Here is a 13940-nt window from a genome sequence, read left to right as displayed (position 1 = left end):
GGAAGACAGACATCAGTGTAAATAAATAATAAAGCACAGATATGTTCATGAATAGTTTAGAGTGGAGGGAATGGTGGGTAAAGAGTGCAAATCCAAGTGGAACGAGCATGTTAGAAGGATGTGGTAGAACAGGAAATGAATGTTTATTCAGGGAAGGCCTCTTGGAGGAGATGGCACTTTAATAATGTTTTGAAGATGGGGAGAGAGATCACCATGTCAGATATGAAGAGAGAGGAACCCAGACCAGAGACAGAATGTGGGCAAGGGGTCAGAGATGATTAGATGAAATTAAGTTGGAGTGAGAAGGTTGGCTCTGGCAGAGCAAAGTGTGTGGGCTGAGCTGCAGGAGGAAATCAGAGAGGTAAGATGTGAGGAGGAAAGGTGATTGAGAGCTCTAAAGCCAGTGGTAAGGAGTTTCTGTTTGATATGGAGTTCGATGGGTTGAGTGCGGAAAGATGGACTGTAAGGTTTTACAGATAAATGAGCCAGGCAGTGGATTGAAGTGTGGACTGGAATGGGGAGAAACAAAAGGCAGGGAGGTCAGAAAAGAAGATGATACAATAGAGGAGTAGTATTGCCTAGTGGACAGAGCACAGGCCTAGGAGTCAGAGGTTTGTGGTTTCTAAACATGGCTCTGCCACACGCCTGATGTGTGATCTTGGGCAAGTCATCTAACTTCTCTGGGCCTCAGTTCCCGCATCTGTAAAATGTGGATAGAGACTGTGAGCGCCATGTGGGACAAGAACTTTGTCAACCCAATTTGTTTATATCCACTCCAGTACTTAGTACAGTGCCTGGCATATAGTATGCACCTAACAAATACCATCAGAATTATTATTATTATTATTAGTCAAGATGGTATAGGATAAGTGCTTGATTCAATGTGATAGCAGTTTGGATGGAGAGGAAAGGATGGATTTCAGAGATGTCTCCTTTTTTATGGTATTTGTAAAGACCTACTTTTACCATACAAAGCTCCGGGTTGGATACAGGCTAATCAGGTTGGACTCAGTTCATATCCCACAGTCACAGTCCTCATTTTACAGATGAGGCAAATGAGGCACAGTGAGCTTAAGTGACTTCCCCAAGGACACACAGCAGACAAGTGGAGGAGTTAGAATTATAACCCAGGGCCTTCTGACTCCCAGGCCCATACTGTATCCACTGGGCCTAGCTACTTTTCATTGACCTTCAGCATCACTCTTGCCCTTAGATTTGTACCCTTTTTTCACCCCACCTTCAGTTCCACAGCATTGTATGCGCACATCCATAATTTACTTATTCTTATTAAAGTCTGTCTCCTCTTCTAGACTATTAAGTCATTGTGTCCACCAACTCTGTTCTATTTTACTCTCCCAAGTACTTAGTAGAGAGCTTTATATATAGTAAGCGCTCAATAAATATGATTGTTTGATTGCTGTGAGGTACTCTTACTAGACACTCGGGAAGAATAAATTAACCCAATGGCACATTCCCTGTCCACAGGGAGTTTCCACTGAAATAGACAGAGTTTTAGTAATAATGATTATAATTATGGTATTTATTAAGCGTTTACTATGTGCCAGGCACTATTCTAAGCTTGGGGGTGGATACAAGCAAATCAGGTTGGACAAAGTCACTGTCCCATGTTAGGATCAAAATCTCAATCCCCCATTTTACAGATAAGGGAACTGAGGCCCAGAGAAGGGAAGTGACTTGCCCAAGGTCACACAGCAGACAAGTGGCGGAGTCAGAATTAGAACCCATGACCTGGCTCCCAGGCCCGTGGTCTATCCAATATGCCATGTATGAGGAGCACTCATGTGGCTTCCCTCAGTGGGAGGTTAAGGAGCACAGAGAAGGCTGAAAATGGGATCCAGGTACATCTATTCTCCCATCTCTCTTCAGGCACCTCTCCAAATTCCTCAACTTCATTCATTCGTTCAATCACATTTATTGAGTTCTTACTGTGGGCAGAACAACTGCCCAATTGTCCTCCGAGACTCACCCAGACAGAAACAGGAGATTAAGGAAAAATCTGATAAATAGAGCTTCCCTGATCACCGAGAAGGGGCCATGGGAGTGCCCAGGAAACCGATCTGAGAAATGGAGGAAGGACAGGAAATTGAGAAATTTGGAGGGAGAATCCTTCAACATAAGGGACTGACTCCAGGATGTATGACATTCATATCTTTATGCACAACTACTTGATAGAATAAAATTTATTATATGAGTAAATCACTTTGAACTGTATCATGAGACTTCATTCTAGCAAGAACTAGGTATAAAGTTTTTTTTTTGGTTTTTTGTTTTTTTTTTTGCTTTGTGTTCTTTAGCATATTGGAAAAGGAAGCTTTGTGGCTGTCCCCTAGGTAACTGTAAATCTTTCAAACTTGTGCTGAAGGGGAAAAGTGTAAAGATGATAACAGTTGCTCCCTCTCTTTCTCTCTATTGCCTTATGGGGGAAAACATATATATGTATATATTCCTATCTATATAGATAGATAAATATATATATAGATATGCATATCTATACCTATATATGCACACATACTGATTTAAGCCTGAGATACATTAGTATGCATATGAAATCAGAACACTTTTCTCTCAAAGACAGTGTCAGAAAACCTGCTGCTGTTCTCAGGGAAGTGATTCTGACTGAATGCATTTCTTATAACTCTAAGTCCAAACCACAACTCACTGTGTTGAAGAAACAAAACAACCAGAAGTATAGGGAGTCAGCACCATCAGAGCAGGAAGTTTCTGACTAAAGAACTACCTGGGGGATTTCATGTGGCTATTAATAATAATAGTATTAGTTAAGCACTTATGTGCCAGGCACTGTAGTAAGTGTTGAGGTGGATACATGCACATTGGTTTGGACACAGTCACTGTCCTACATACGGCTCACAGTCTCCATCCTCATTTTACGGATGAGATAACTGAGGCACAGAAAAGTGAAGTGACTTGATCAAGGTCACACAGAAAATAAGTGGAGCTGGGACTAGTACTAATAACCTTCTGATTCCCAGGCCCATGTTCTATCTACTATGCCGTGTGCTCGATATGTTCAGCAGGAATCTAGAAAATGGGGGCTTATTTAGGGGTCGAAGATTGCAGGGGCAAATGAGAACACTTGCTCTCTCTCTGTGTCCTTTTTCCTCAAAGAAAATATCACTGATGGTAATGTTTTAATGGTATTTGTTAAGCACTTACTATGTGTTCGGCAGTGTATTAAATTCTGAGGTAGATACAAGAAAAATCAGGTTGGACACAGTCACTGTCTCGCAGAGGGTTCAAAATCAATAAATCAATGGCATTTAATGAGTGTTTACTTTGTGCAGAACACTGTACTAAGTTCTCAGGAGAGTACAATATAACAAAATAACAGACATGTTCTCTGCCTTTCAACCTAGAGGGGAAAACAGACATTACTATAAATAAATAAATAAATAACAGATCTGTGCATAACTGCTATGGGGATGAGGAAGGGGTGAATAAAGGTTGCAAATTAAAGTGCAAGGGTGACACAGAAGGGAGCGGGAGAATGAGAAATTAATACTTAATCTGGGAAAGCCTCTTGGAGGAGATGTGTATTTAATAAGGCTTAATCATAGTCTTGATTCCAGTCACAAGCCCCCAGCTCATACCAACCAGGGCTTCCCTGGACTAAGATAGCCTCAGTGACACGTAGAGAGTCAAACCAAACCACCAAGGTTATGGTGGAAATGTTTTTACTTAGTTTTACCAATGTGCAAGGGAGAGACACATACACACTCTCACTCACTCCACTCCACCAAGGGACCAGTATCAGTCTGTTGGTCAAGAGAGCAAATTCTGCCAATCCCATGGCGGAAGGCTGGGAGAAGTTCCTGGCGACACGGACCACTGATACTACAAGTCTCCTCCCCCTGCCACTTCCACCCACCCCAGTGCTGCTTCCATCTCTGTTTCCTTTCATACTACAGCTTTCTCTTGCTTCTCTTGAAAGACGTCCTTGCAATTCTACGCTACTGCCTTTTACCTGCCTTAGGGGTCACAGCTGTGGCTTGTTGATTGGTGCAGGCCTGTTACTCATTAAGCAGGGAAAGAAGGCTGCATCTCCCTCCATGCTCTTCCCCCACAGGCCAGCAATCATCTATCTCAGGTAGAGCCCATCAGTGGCTTCGCAAAGTCTGTTCTTGGTTGTTGTTTACGGGAACACAAACAGTTTCTAACAAGGAAACTTCTTGTGAGCTCACCACAGTAAATGCTTAACAAATGCCATAATTATTATTATATCGCTTGAACCAGGGACTGAGGGATGGGCTGTAAAAGACAGACTGAAAAGTGAAAATGATCCAGAGTGCAGAGTGAAGTGTGGATTGGAGTGTGGAGAGACAGAAGGCAAGGAGGTCAGAGAGAAGGATGATGTAGTAATCAAGGTGGGATAGGATAAATGATTGGATTAAAGTGACTGAAGTTTGGATAGAGAGGAAAAGGCAGAGTCTAGTGATGTTGTGAAGGTTGAACCAAAAGGATTTGTTGACAGATTGAATAAGTGATTTGAATGAGAGAGATAATTCCAGGATAATGCCAAGGTTAAAGGCCTCTAAGTACTCTCTACAGTGATGGGAAAATCATTCATTCATTCAATAGTATTTATTAAGCGCTTACTATGTGCAGAGCACTGTACTAAGCGCTTGGGATGAACAAGTCGGCAACAGATAGAGGCAGTCCCTGCCGTTTGACGGGCTTACAGTCTAATCGGGGGAGACGGACAGACAAGAACAATGGCAATAAATAGATTCAAGGGGAAGAACATCTCGTAAAAACAATGGCAACTAAATAGAATCGAGGTGATGTACAATTCATTAACAAAATAAATAGGGTAACGAAAATATATACAGTTGAGCGGACGAGTACAGTGCTGTGGGGATGGGAAGGGAGAGGTGGAGGAGCAGAGGGAAAAGGGGAAAAAGAGGGTTAAGCTGCGGAGAGGTAAAGGGGGGATGGCAGAGGGAGTAGAGGGAGAAGAGGAGCTCAGTCTGGGAACGCCTCTTGGAGGAGGTGAGTTTTAAGTAGGGTTTTGAAGAGGGAAAGAGAATCAGTTTGGCGGAGGTGAGGAGGGAGGGCATTCCAGGACCGCGGGAGGACGTGACCCAGGGGTCGACGGCGGGATAGGCGAGACCGAGGGACGGTGAGGAGGTGGGCGGCAGAGGAGCTGAGCGTGCGAGGTGGGCGGTAGAAAGAGAGAAGGGAGGAGAGGTAGGAAGGGGCAAGGTGATGGAGAGCCTTGATGCCTAGAGTGAGGAGTTTTTGTTTGGAGCGGAGGTTGATAGGCAACCACTGGAGTTGTTTAAGAAGGGGAGTGACATGCCCAGATCGTTTCTGCAGGAAGATGAGCCGGGCAGCGGAGTGAAGAATAGACTGGAGCGGGGCGAGAGAGGAGGAAGGGAGGTCAGAGAGAAGGCTGACACAGTAGTCTAGCCGGGATATAACGAGAGCCCGTAACAGTAAGGTAGCCGTTTGGGTGGAGAGGAAAGGGCGGATCTTGGCGATATTGTAGAGGTGAAACCGGCAGGTCTTGGTAACGGATAGGATGTGTGGGGTGAACGAGAGAGACGAGTCAAGGATGACACCGAGATTGCGGGCCTGAGAGACGGGAAGGATGGTCGTGCCATCCACGGTGATAGAGAAGTCTGGGAGAGGACTGGACTTCAGGGGGAGGACAGGGTTTGGGTGAGAAGATGAGCTTTGTTTTGGACATGTTAAATTTGAGGTATCAGCATGTCATCCAAGCAGAGATGTCCTGAAGACAGGAGGAAATATGAAACTACAGAGAAGGAGAAAGACTGGGGCTGGAGAAGTGTATTTGGGAATCATCCACATAGAGATGGTAGTTGAAGCTATGGATGGGAATGATTTCTCTCAGGGAATAGGGTAGTTGGAAAATAGAAGGTGATCCAGAACTGAGGTTGGAGAGACTCCCACTTTTAAGGGGTAGGAGGCAGAGGAGCTTACAGAGAAGAGTGAGAGGCCAGAAAGATAGGGCAAGACCCAGGAGAGGTCAGTATCAATGTCAGGTTGGATCATGTTTCTAGTGGAAGGGGGTGGTTGATAGTTTCAGAAGCAGCTGAGAGGTTGAGGAGGAATAAAGAGGAGGCCACTGCATTTGGTAATAAGATGATTAGTGACTCGGGGATGGCATTTTTTTGGTAGAGTGAAATGGGAGGAAGCCAGACTGGAGGAGAGCAGGGTTGTCTAGTCCATAGAGCACAGGACAAGGAGTCAGAAGAACCAGACTTCTAATCCCAGCTCCTCCACATATTTGCTGCCTGTCCTTGGGCAGGTCACTTCACTTCTCTGTGCCTCAGTTACCTCATCTGTAAAATAGGGATGGAAACTATGAGCCCCATATGGGACAGAGACTGTGTCCACCCCAATTTGCTTGCATCCACCCTTATATCAGTGCCTGGAAGATAGTAAGTGCTTAACAAATACCTTAAAAAAAAGAGAGAGAGGAAGTGGAGACAAAGGGTGTAGACAACTTGCTCAAGTATTTACTTACTTAAGCAAATATTTTGGAGAAGAATGGTAGGAGGAAGAAGGGGTAATACCTGGAGGGAGTTGTGGAGGCATGGGAGAGTGTTTTTAGGATAAGGGAGACATAAACACGTTAGAAAGAAGTGGGGGAAGAAGCCACTGAAGAGAAAAGAGTTCAAGATGGCAGTCAGGGAGAAACAAGGTTGGCGCTGAAGAAATGCTGCTATTATTACTGCTATTACAACTACTGGAAGTCCCTCCATTGTTCATGGTAAATGATCCAGAGCTAACAAGCAAATTTTACTTTTAGAAAACCTAATTTCAGCCCATGGTGATGTAGACGATATGAACAAATCCTTTCTGACAACTCATATCTCCTTCTGCCTCCTGTAGCAGGACTGGATTGGAAGAAGAGTTCATTTTCAGACCTTTTGAGTTTGATGTGCTAGTGGGACATCCCATGTAGAGATATGCTGGAGGCAGTAGGAGACGTGAGATTGTGCAGGAGGAGAAGGTCCAGGGCTAGTGAGGTAGATTATTGAGTCACCTGGATATAGAGGTGGTATTGGAAGCCAAGGGAGCTGCTCAGGGAAGTGGATATAGAATGCAAAAGGAAAGGGAAGCAGCATGGCTTAGCTAAGAGAAGAGGAAATGGAAAGAACATGAGTCGGGGAGTCAGAAGACCTGGTTTCTAGCCCTGATTCTACCGATTGCTTGTTGTGTGACCTTGGCCAAGACACTTCACTTCTCTGTGCCTCTGTTTCTTCATCTGTACAGTGGGGATTAAATTAGAGGTTCTCCCTCATACTTAGGCAGGGAGTCACATGAGGGACAGGGACTGTGTCCAATATGATTAACTTGTATCTACCCCAGAAATTAGTACAGTGCCTGGCACATAGTAAGTTCTTAACAAATACCATAAAAAAGTAAGTTAATACATTCTTATAATTCTAACAGTTATATGATTATATATAACATATGATATAATAATTGTAATAATTAATAATGAATACCATATAAAAGAGGAGAAGTCAGTGAAAGAGAACAAGGAGGGAATAGAACGATAGGAGGGGAACCAGGAAAGCCAGTGTCAAAGAAAGCAAGGTTAGATAGCTTTTGCAGGAGATGGGGATGTTCTACCTTGCCAAAGGCTTCCAAAGTGGTCAAGAACATTTAGGTAGGGGTACAGACTAGTGGGGTTGATGAGGAGGAGGTTAAATATGACCTGTTGTAAGCAGTTTCGGTGGAGGGAACAGAGGTGAGCATCCGTTAATCTATGAATTATGGAAATTTTAGCCAAGAATGTAATACGTGACCAGTTCTCTGAAGCACAGCTAGCGCCTTGGTTTTAACACTTTCCTGCTTCTGGCCTGCTATTAATAACTGATGCAAGACGAATTCTGAACTGTAATGGCCTGAAAGAATTGATATATTTCTTCAAGGGCCCAAAATTCCCTGGAAAAGATTCATTCATTGAGAGAATCCAACAGACGGAACAATTTGTTCTACGGGGAAAAGTGGTCCTCCTTTGATACCATAGGTTTGAAGTGGTCACTCAATTTGATGGGTCAATCAGGACCTTGATTGCCTTATTCCCTACCCCATTAATCAAAAGATACCACATAATCACCACCTAATAAGAGTCTCTTGGATCAATTCTTGTTTGTCAATATAAAATTTAATGTTCCATTCAATGAACAGGTCACAGTTGACAGAGCCTCTTCCTCCGCCTCCCACACCCTAACTGTGGATATCCTTCAAATCGCTGTTCTGAGTCACCTTCTCTTCTCCACCTATATTCACCCTCTCATCCACTCCTATGGCTTCAACTGCCACCTTTTAGAAGGTGATTTCCAAATCTACCCCCCAGCCATGGACCTGTCTCCTCGACAATCTCACATTTGCCCCCGGCATCCAGAACATCTCCACATCGATAGCCCTCTAACACCTAAAGTTTTAAATGTCCAAAATGTAACCCATTTTTCCTCCCCCACTGGCTCCCCGAACTTGGTTTCCCTACACGTTTGACAATACAATCACGCTTACTCTCAATTTCCACATTTTTTTTGTTGCCAAAATGTATTTATTTTTCCTCCACACCAAGCTGTGTGACTGTGGGCAAGTCACTTAACTTCTCTGTGCCTCAGTTACCTCATCTGGAAAATGGGGTTAAAACTGTGAGCCCCACGTGGGACAACCTGATCACCCTGTATCTACCCCAGCGCTTAGAACAGTGCTCTGCACATAGTAAGCGCTTAACAAATACCAACATTATTATTATTATTATTTCCAGGATTCATCTGTTCTTCTCCAAGTGGCCAGCATATTCATTCAATCATATAAATTGAGTGCTTACTGTATGCAGAGCACTGTATTAAGCACTTGATCCAGGAGCTTGCCATCTCTCACCTTGACTAATCCATCAGCTTCCTCACTAGTGATCTCGTTTCCAGTTTCTCCCCCTCCAGCCCATACTTCTCTGCTGCTTTGATCATTTCCCTAAAATGTCCTCTCCCTGACTTTGTGTTGATAGTTGTGGACGGCACTATAATCCTTCCCGTCTCACAAGCCCACGATCTTGGTGTCATTCTTTACGCAGCTCTCATTCACCCCACACATCCAATCCATCACCAAAACCTGCTGGTCTCACCTTCACAACATTGCCAAGATCCACCCTTTCCTCTCCATCCAAACTGTTACCTTGATGGTACAATCTCTCGTAATATCTCGACTGGATTACTGCATCAGCCTCCTCTCTGATCTCCCATCCTCCTGTCTCTCCCCACTTCAGTCTATACTTCACTCCACTGCCTGAATTATCTTTCTACAGAAAGGCTCTGGGCATATCTCTCCCTTCCTCAAAAACCTCTTGTGGTTGCCTAACAACCTTCGCATGAAGTAAAAACTCCTCACTCTTGGCTTCAAAGCTCTCCATCCCCTGGGCCCCTCCTACTTCTCCTCCCTTCTCTCCTTCTCCAGCCCAGCCCATACACTCCTATCCTCTGCTGCTAACCTCCTCGCAGTGCCTCCTTCTCACCTGTCCTGCCATTGATCCCTGGCCTACATCCTACCGCTGACCTGGAATGCCCTCCCTCCTCACGTACACCAAACTAACTCTCTTCCCCTCTTCAAAGCCCTACTGAGAGCTCACCTCCTCCAGGAGGCCTTCTCAGACTGAGCCCTCCCTTTCCCTCTGCCCCCCTCCCCATTCTCCTTACTCCCTCCCTCTGCTCTACCCCCTTCCTCTCCCCACAGCACTTGTGAATATTTGTATATATCATTTATTACTCTATTTTATTAATTATGTGTATATATCTATGATTCTATTGATCTATTTTGATGGCATTGATGCCTGTCCGCTCGTTTTGTTTTGTTGTCTGTCTCCCCATTTTAGACTGTGAGCCCGTTGTTGGGCAGGGCTTGTCTCTGTTGTCAAACTGTACATTCCAAGCACTTAGTACAGTGCTCTGCCCACAGTAAGTGCTCAATAAATAAGATTAAATGAATGAATTGAATGAAAATGTCTTTCTTCAAACATCACTCCACTTGTCAAATACCTCCAAAGATTTCCCATTCCTCTTAGCATCAAGCAGAAATGCTTGTCATCTAGCTTTAAGGGAAAGAGCGGGTCTACTGGAAACAGCCCGGGCCTGGGAGTCAGAGGACCTGGGTTCTAATCCCAGCTCCATCTCTTGTCAGCTGTGTAACCTTGGGAAGATACTTCCCTTTTCTGTACTTCAGTTACCCCATCTGTAAAATGGGGATTAAGATCTTGATCCCCACGTGGGAAGTGGATTTTGTCCAGCTGCATTAGCTTGTATCTACCCTAGCCCTCTGGGATGGTGCACTTAGTAAGAGCTTAAACATCATTAAAAAAAATGGTTATTCAATAAATACTATTGATTAATTGATCACCAGTCCTTATCAAGCCAAATATTTTCTTCACCACTTTATTTACACATTTTCTCTGGACAGGTACATCAAGATTTTACAATTCCCCTTGAAAGTGGAATAATGATGATGATCGTATTTGTTAAGCGTTTACTACATGCAAAGCACTGTTCTAAGCGCTGGGGGTGGTTACAAGGTGATCAGGTTGTCCAGCGTGGGGCTCACAGTCTTAATTCCCATTTTACAGATGAGGGAACTGAGGCACAGAGAAGTGAAGTGACTGCCTAGAGTCACACAGCTGACAAGTGGCAGAGCTGGGATTAGAACCCATGACCTCTGACTCCCAAGCCCGGGCTCTTTCCACTGAGCCACACTGCTTCTCCAATAGTCAACTGCAAGCTAAGAACTGAAAACAAAAACAACTCTAATATCCAGTGCCAGAGTCTTTATGATCTACCCACAACACTAATTTCTATACCTACCACCGTCAGTGTAAAACTGCTATCAAACTGACATATTTTGCTCTCACTAAAATCTTACTTTAAAAAAACAGCTGTCTAAGGTGATAAAAAATTTAGATGAAATTGACTTTTCTCTGAATCTGTTGACCCCAAACGATCTAATAGGAAAGAAACAATTTAAATGAAAACCTGGTTTTATCCTCAGCCTATCATCTTGCCTATGAATGTTAACACAGCAATATTGAATTAGCTCATTCTTCATTAGCATGTTAATCAGAAATAATAAAGAACTAAGAATGGAGCCCCCAGGGGAATTCGGGAATGCGTCTTCAATATTAATAGGCAGTGCACAACAGCCTTCTGATTCATTTCACTGTGATATTGTCACATGTACATCCTTCCCTACCTTCTTATCGGGGGCGGCCTAGCGTACTACCTCTCTAAGACCCTCCCCATTTTTTCACCTTCTTAAATGGCTGAATATTGGCTTCATCAAGTCGCCCCCACTTATCCAGCCACTCTCTTCTGCTCCATCTCACTCAGCTCATTTTGTCTCCGTTTTGCTTCCCCGATCACTCCCTGCAGTGCTTCGCACATGCTACATGCTCACGATTGATTGACTGACTGGATGACATCTAAGTTCATCGTCATCCTCCACGGACGAGGCTTCCCTGTTAAATCCCCAACACGGCAAGAAGCACAAATAGACCAACCACTTGCAGCACCATTCTTGCCAATTGTAGTTGTCGTAGAAGGAACAGTGGTGGTGTTTACAGAGTCCATCTTCGTGTGGCAGTCTCCTCAGTGTTTGGGAAATATGGGCGAACTTGGGGAAAACTTCAGTTGTAAATCTTTTTCATACACCTCTTTTCCATTAGAGTGCAAGGTCCATGAGGGCTGGAAACATGTCACTTCCTTGACACGATGACTCTCTCCACCTCCAGAGTCTTACCGAAAGCACGTCTTCTCCAAGAGACCTTCTCTGACTAAGCCCTCCTTTCATCTTCTCCCATTCCCTTCTACATTGCTCTTATTTGCTCGCACCATAGGCTAATGGCAAGACCATAGGCTTGGGAGTCAGAGGTAATGGGTTCTAATTCCGACTCTGCCACTTGTCTGCTGTGTGACCCTGAGCGAGTGACTTCATTTCTCTTAACCTCAGTTCCCTCATCTGGAAAATGGGGATTGAGACTATGAGCTCAGGGGACAGGGACTGTGTCCAATCTGATTGTGTTGTATCTACCCCAGTACCTAGAACAGTACTAGGCATGTACTGTTCATCTTTATTTTTATTATTATTTATTCACCCCTCCCTCACACCCACAGCACTTATTTACATTACTAGAGAAGCAGCAGCTATTTGTCTATAGTGGATTCCCTAATCAATCAATCAATCAATCAATCAAGTGTGGCTTAGTGGAAAGAGCCCGGGCTTGGGAGTCAGAGGTCATGAGTTTGAATCCCGGCTCTGCCACTTGTCAGGGGTGTGACTGTGGGCAAGTCACATAACTTCTCTGTGCCTCAGTCTCCTCATCTGCAAAATGGGGATTAACTGTGAGCCTCATGTGGGACAACCTGATTACCCTGTATCTCCCCCAGCTCTTAGAACAGTGCTCTGCACATAGTAAGTGCTTAACAAATACCAACATTATTATTATTATTATCATTATTATTATCAAATGCCATCAAGTTGTTTCCGATTTATAGCAACTCTATGTATGTATTTTCTCCAGAAATTTATATACATATCTGTAATTTATTTATTTATATTAATGTCTGTTTCTCCCTCTAGATGGTGAGCTCATTGTGGGCAGGGAATGGGTCTGTAACATTGTATTCTCCCAAGCGCTTAGACCATGAGCTCATTGGGAGCGGGGAATGTGACTATTTGTTGTTTTATTGTACTTAATAAGTATGATTCAAGTATTAATGCTTAATAGGTATGATTCAGTGAATGAAAGTACAGTGCTCTGCATACCGTCAGGACTTAATAAATACAACTGATTGATTGAACTCTCTCCAATGCATAGTACAGAAAATTATACACAGTGGAAGCAAAATAAATACTATTCTACTACAATGGCCCATACCCAAGGCTTTTCCTACAAGCCTTTAGTAAAGTGCTCTGCACACAGTAAGCACTTAATAAATATGATTGAATGAAGCCCAGACTTATGTGCCCTTGCTTCTGCCTGGAACTCTCACTTCATATCTGAAATATTACAGTTTTTCCTATCTTCCAAACTGTCCTGAAACCCAACCTCCTCTAGGAGGCTTTCCCTGCTTTATTTTTCACATTCTCCCCAGTATCATCTCAGCACTTTTGCATCACCTCACAACTAGCCATTACAGTTTTGTACAATTAATTTACATAGCTCTTTTACTTCTTTTAAATCTACTATTTAAGCACTTCTATTCCCTCTCCCTTCTGTGTCATCTTGCACATGTACCTTTTATTTACTCTACCTCAGCCCCACAACACTTATGTACATATCCATTCATTCATATTATTGTCTGTGCTCCCCTGTAGACTGTGGATAGGGAACATATTTACCAACTCTGCTATATTGTACTCTCCCAAGCAGTTAGCATAGTGTTCTGCTCCTACTTCGTGGTCAATAAATACAACTGGGAAGCAGGGTGACTTAGTGGATATAGCATGGGCCTGGGAGTCAGAAGGACACAGCTTCTAATCCCAGATTCACCGTTTGTGTAATCTTGGATCGGTCACTTGACTTCTCCATGTCTCAGTTTCCTCAGTTTCCATCTGTAAAGTTGAGATTACAGCATGGCTCAGTGGAAAGAGCCCGGGCTTTGGAGTCAGAGGTCATGGGTTTGAATCCCGGCTCGGCCACTTGTCAGCTGTGTGACTTTGGGCAAGTCACTTAACTTCTCGGTGCCTCAGTTACCTCATCTGGAAAATGAAGACCGTGAGCCTCACGTCAGACAACCTGATTCCCCTGTGTCTACCCCAGCGCTTAGAACAGTGCTCGGCACATAGTAAGCGCTTAACAAATACCAACATTATTATTAATACTGTGAGCCCCAGGTAGGACATGTACTTTATCCAACCTAATTATCTTG

The sequence above is a fragment of the Ornithorhynchus anatinus genome, chromosome 1 (genome assembly GCF_004115215.2).
Source record: "Ornithorhynchus anatinus isolate Pmale09 chromosome 1, mOrnAna1.pri.v4, whole genome shotgun sequence".
NCBI classification, from domain to species: Eukaryota; Metazoa; Chordata; class Mammalia; order Monotremata; family Ornithorhynchidae; genus Ornithorhynchus; species Ornithorhynchus anatinus.
The sequence above is the reverse complement of the archived record's forward strand: the minus strand, read 5'-3'. Positions refer to the sequence as shown.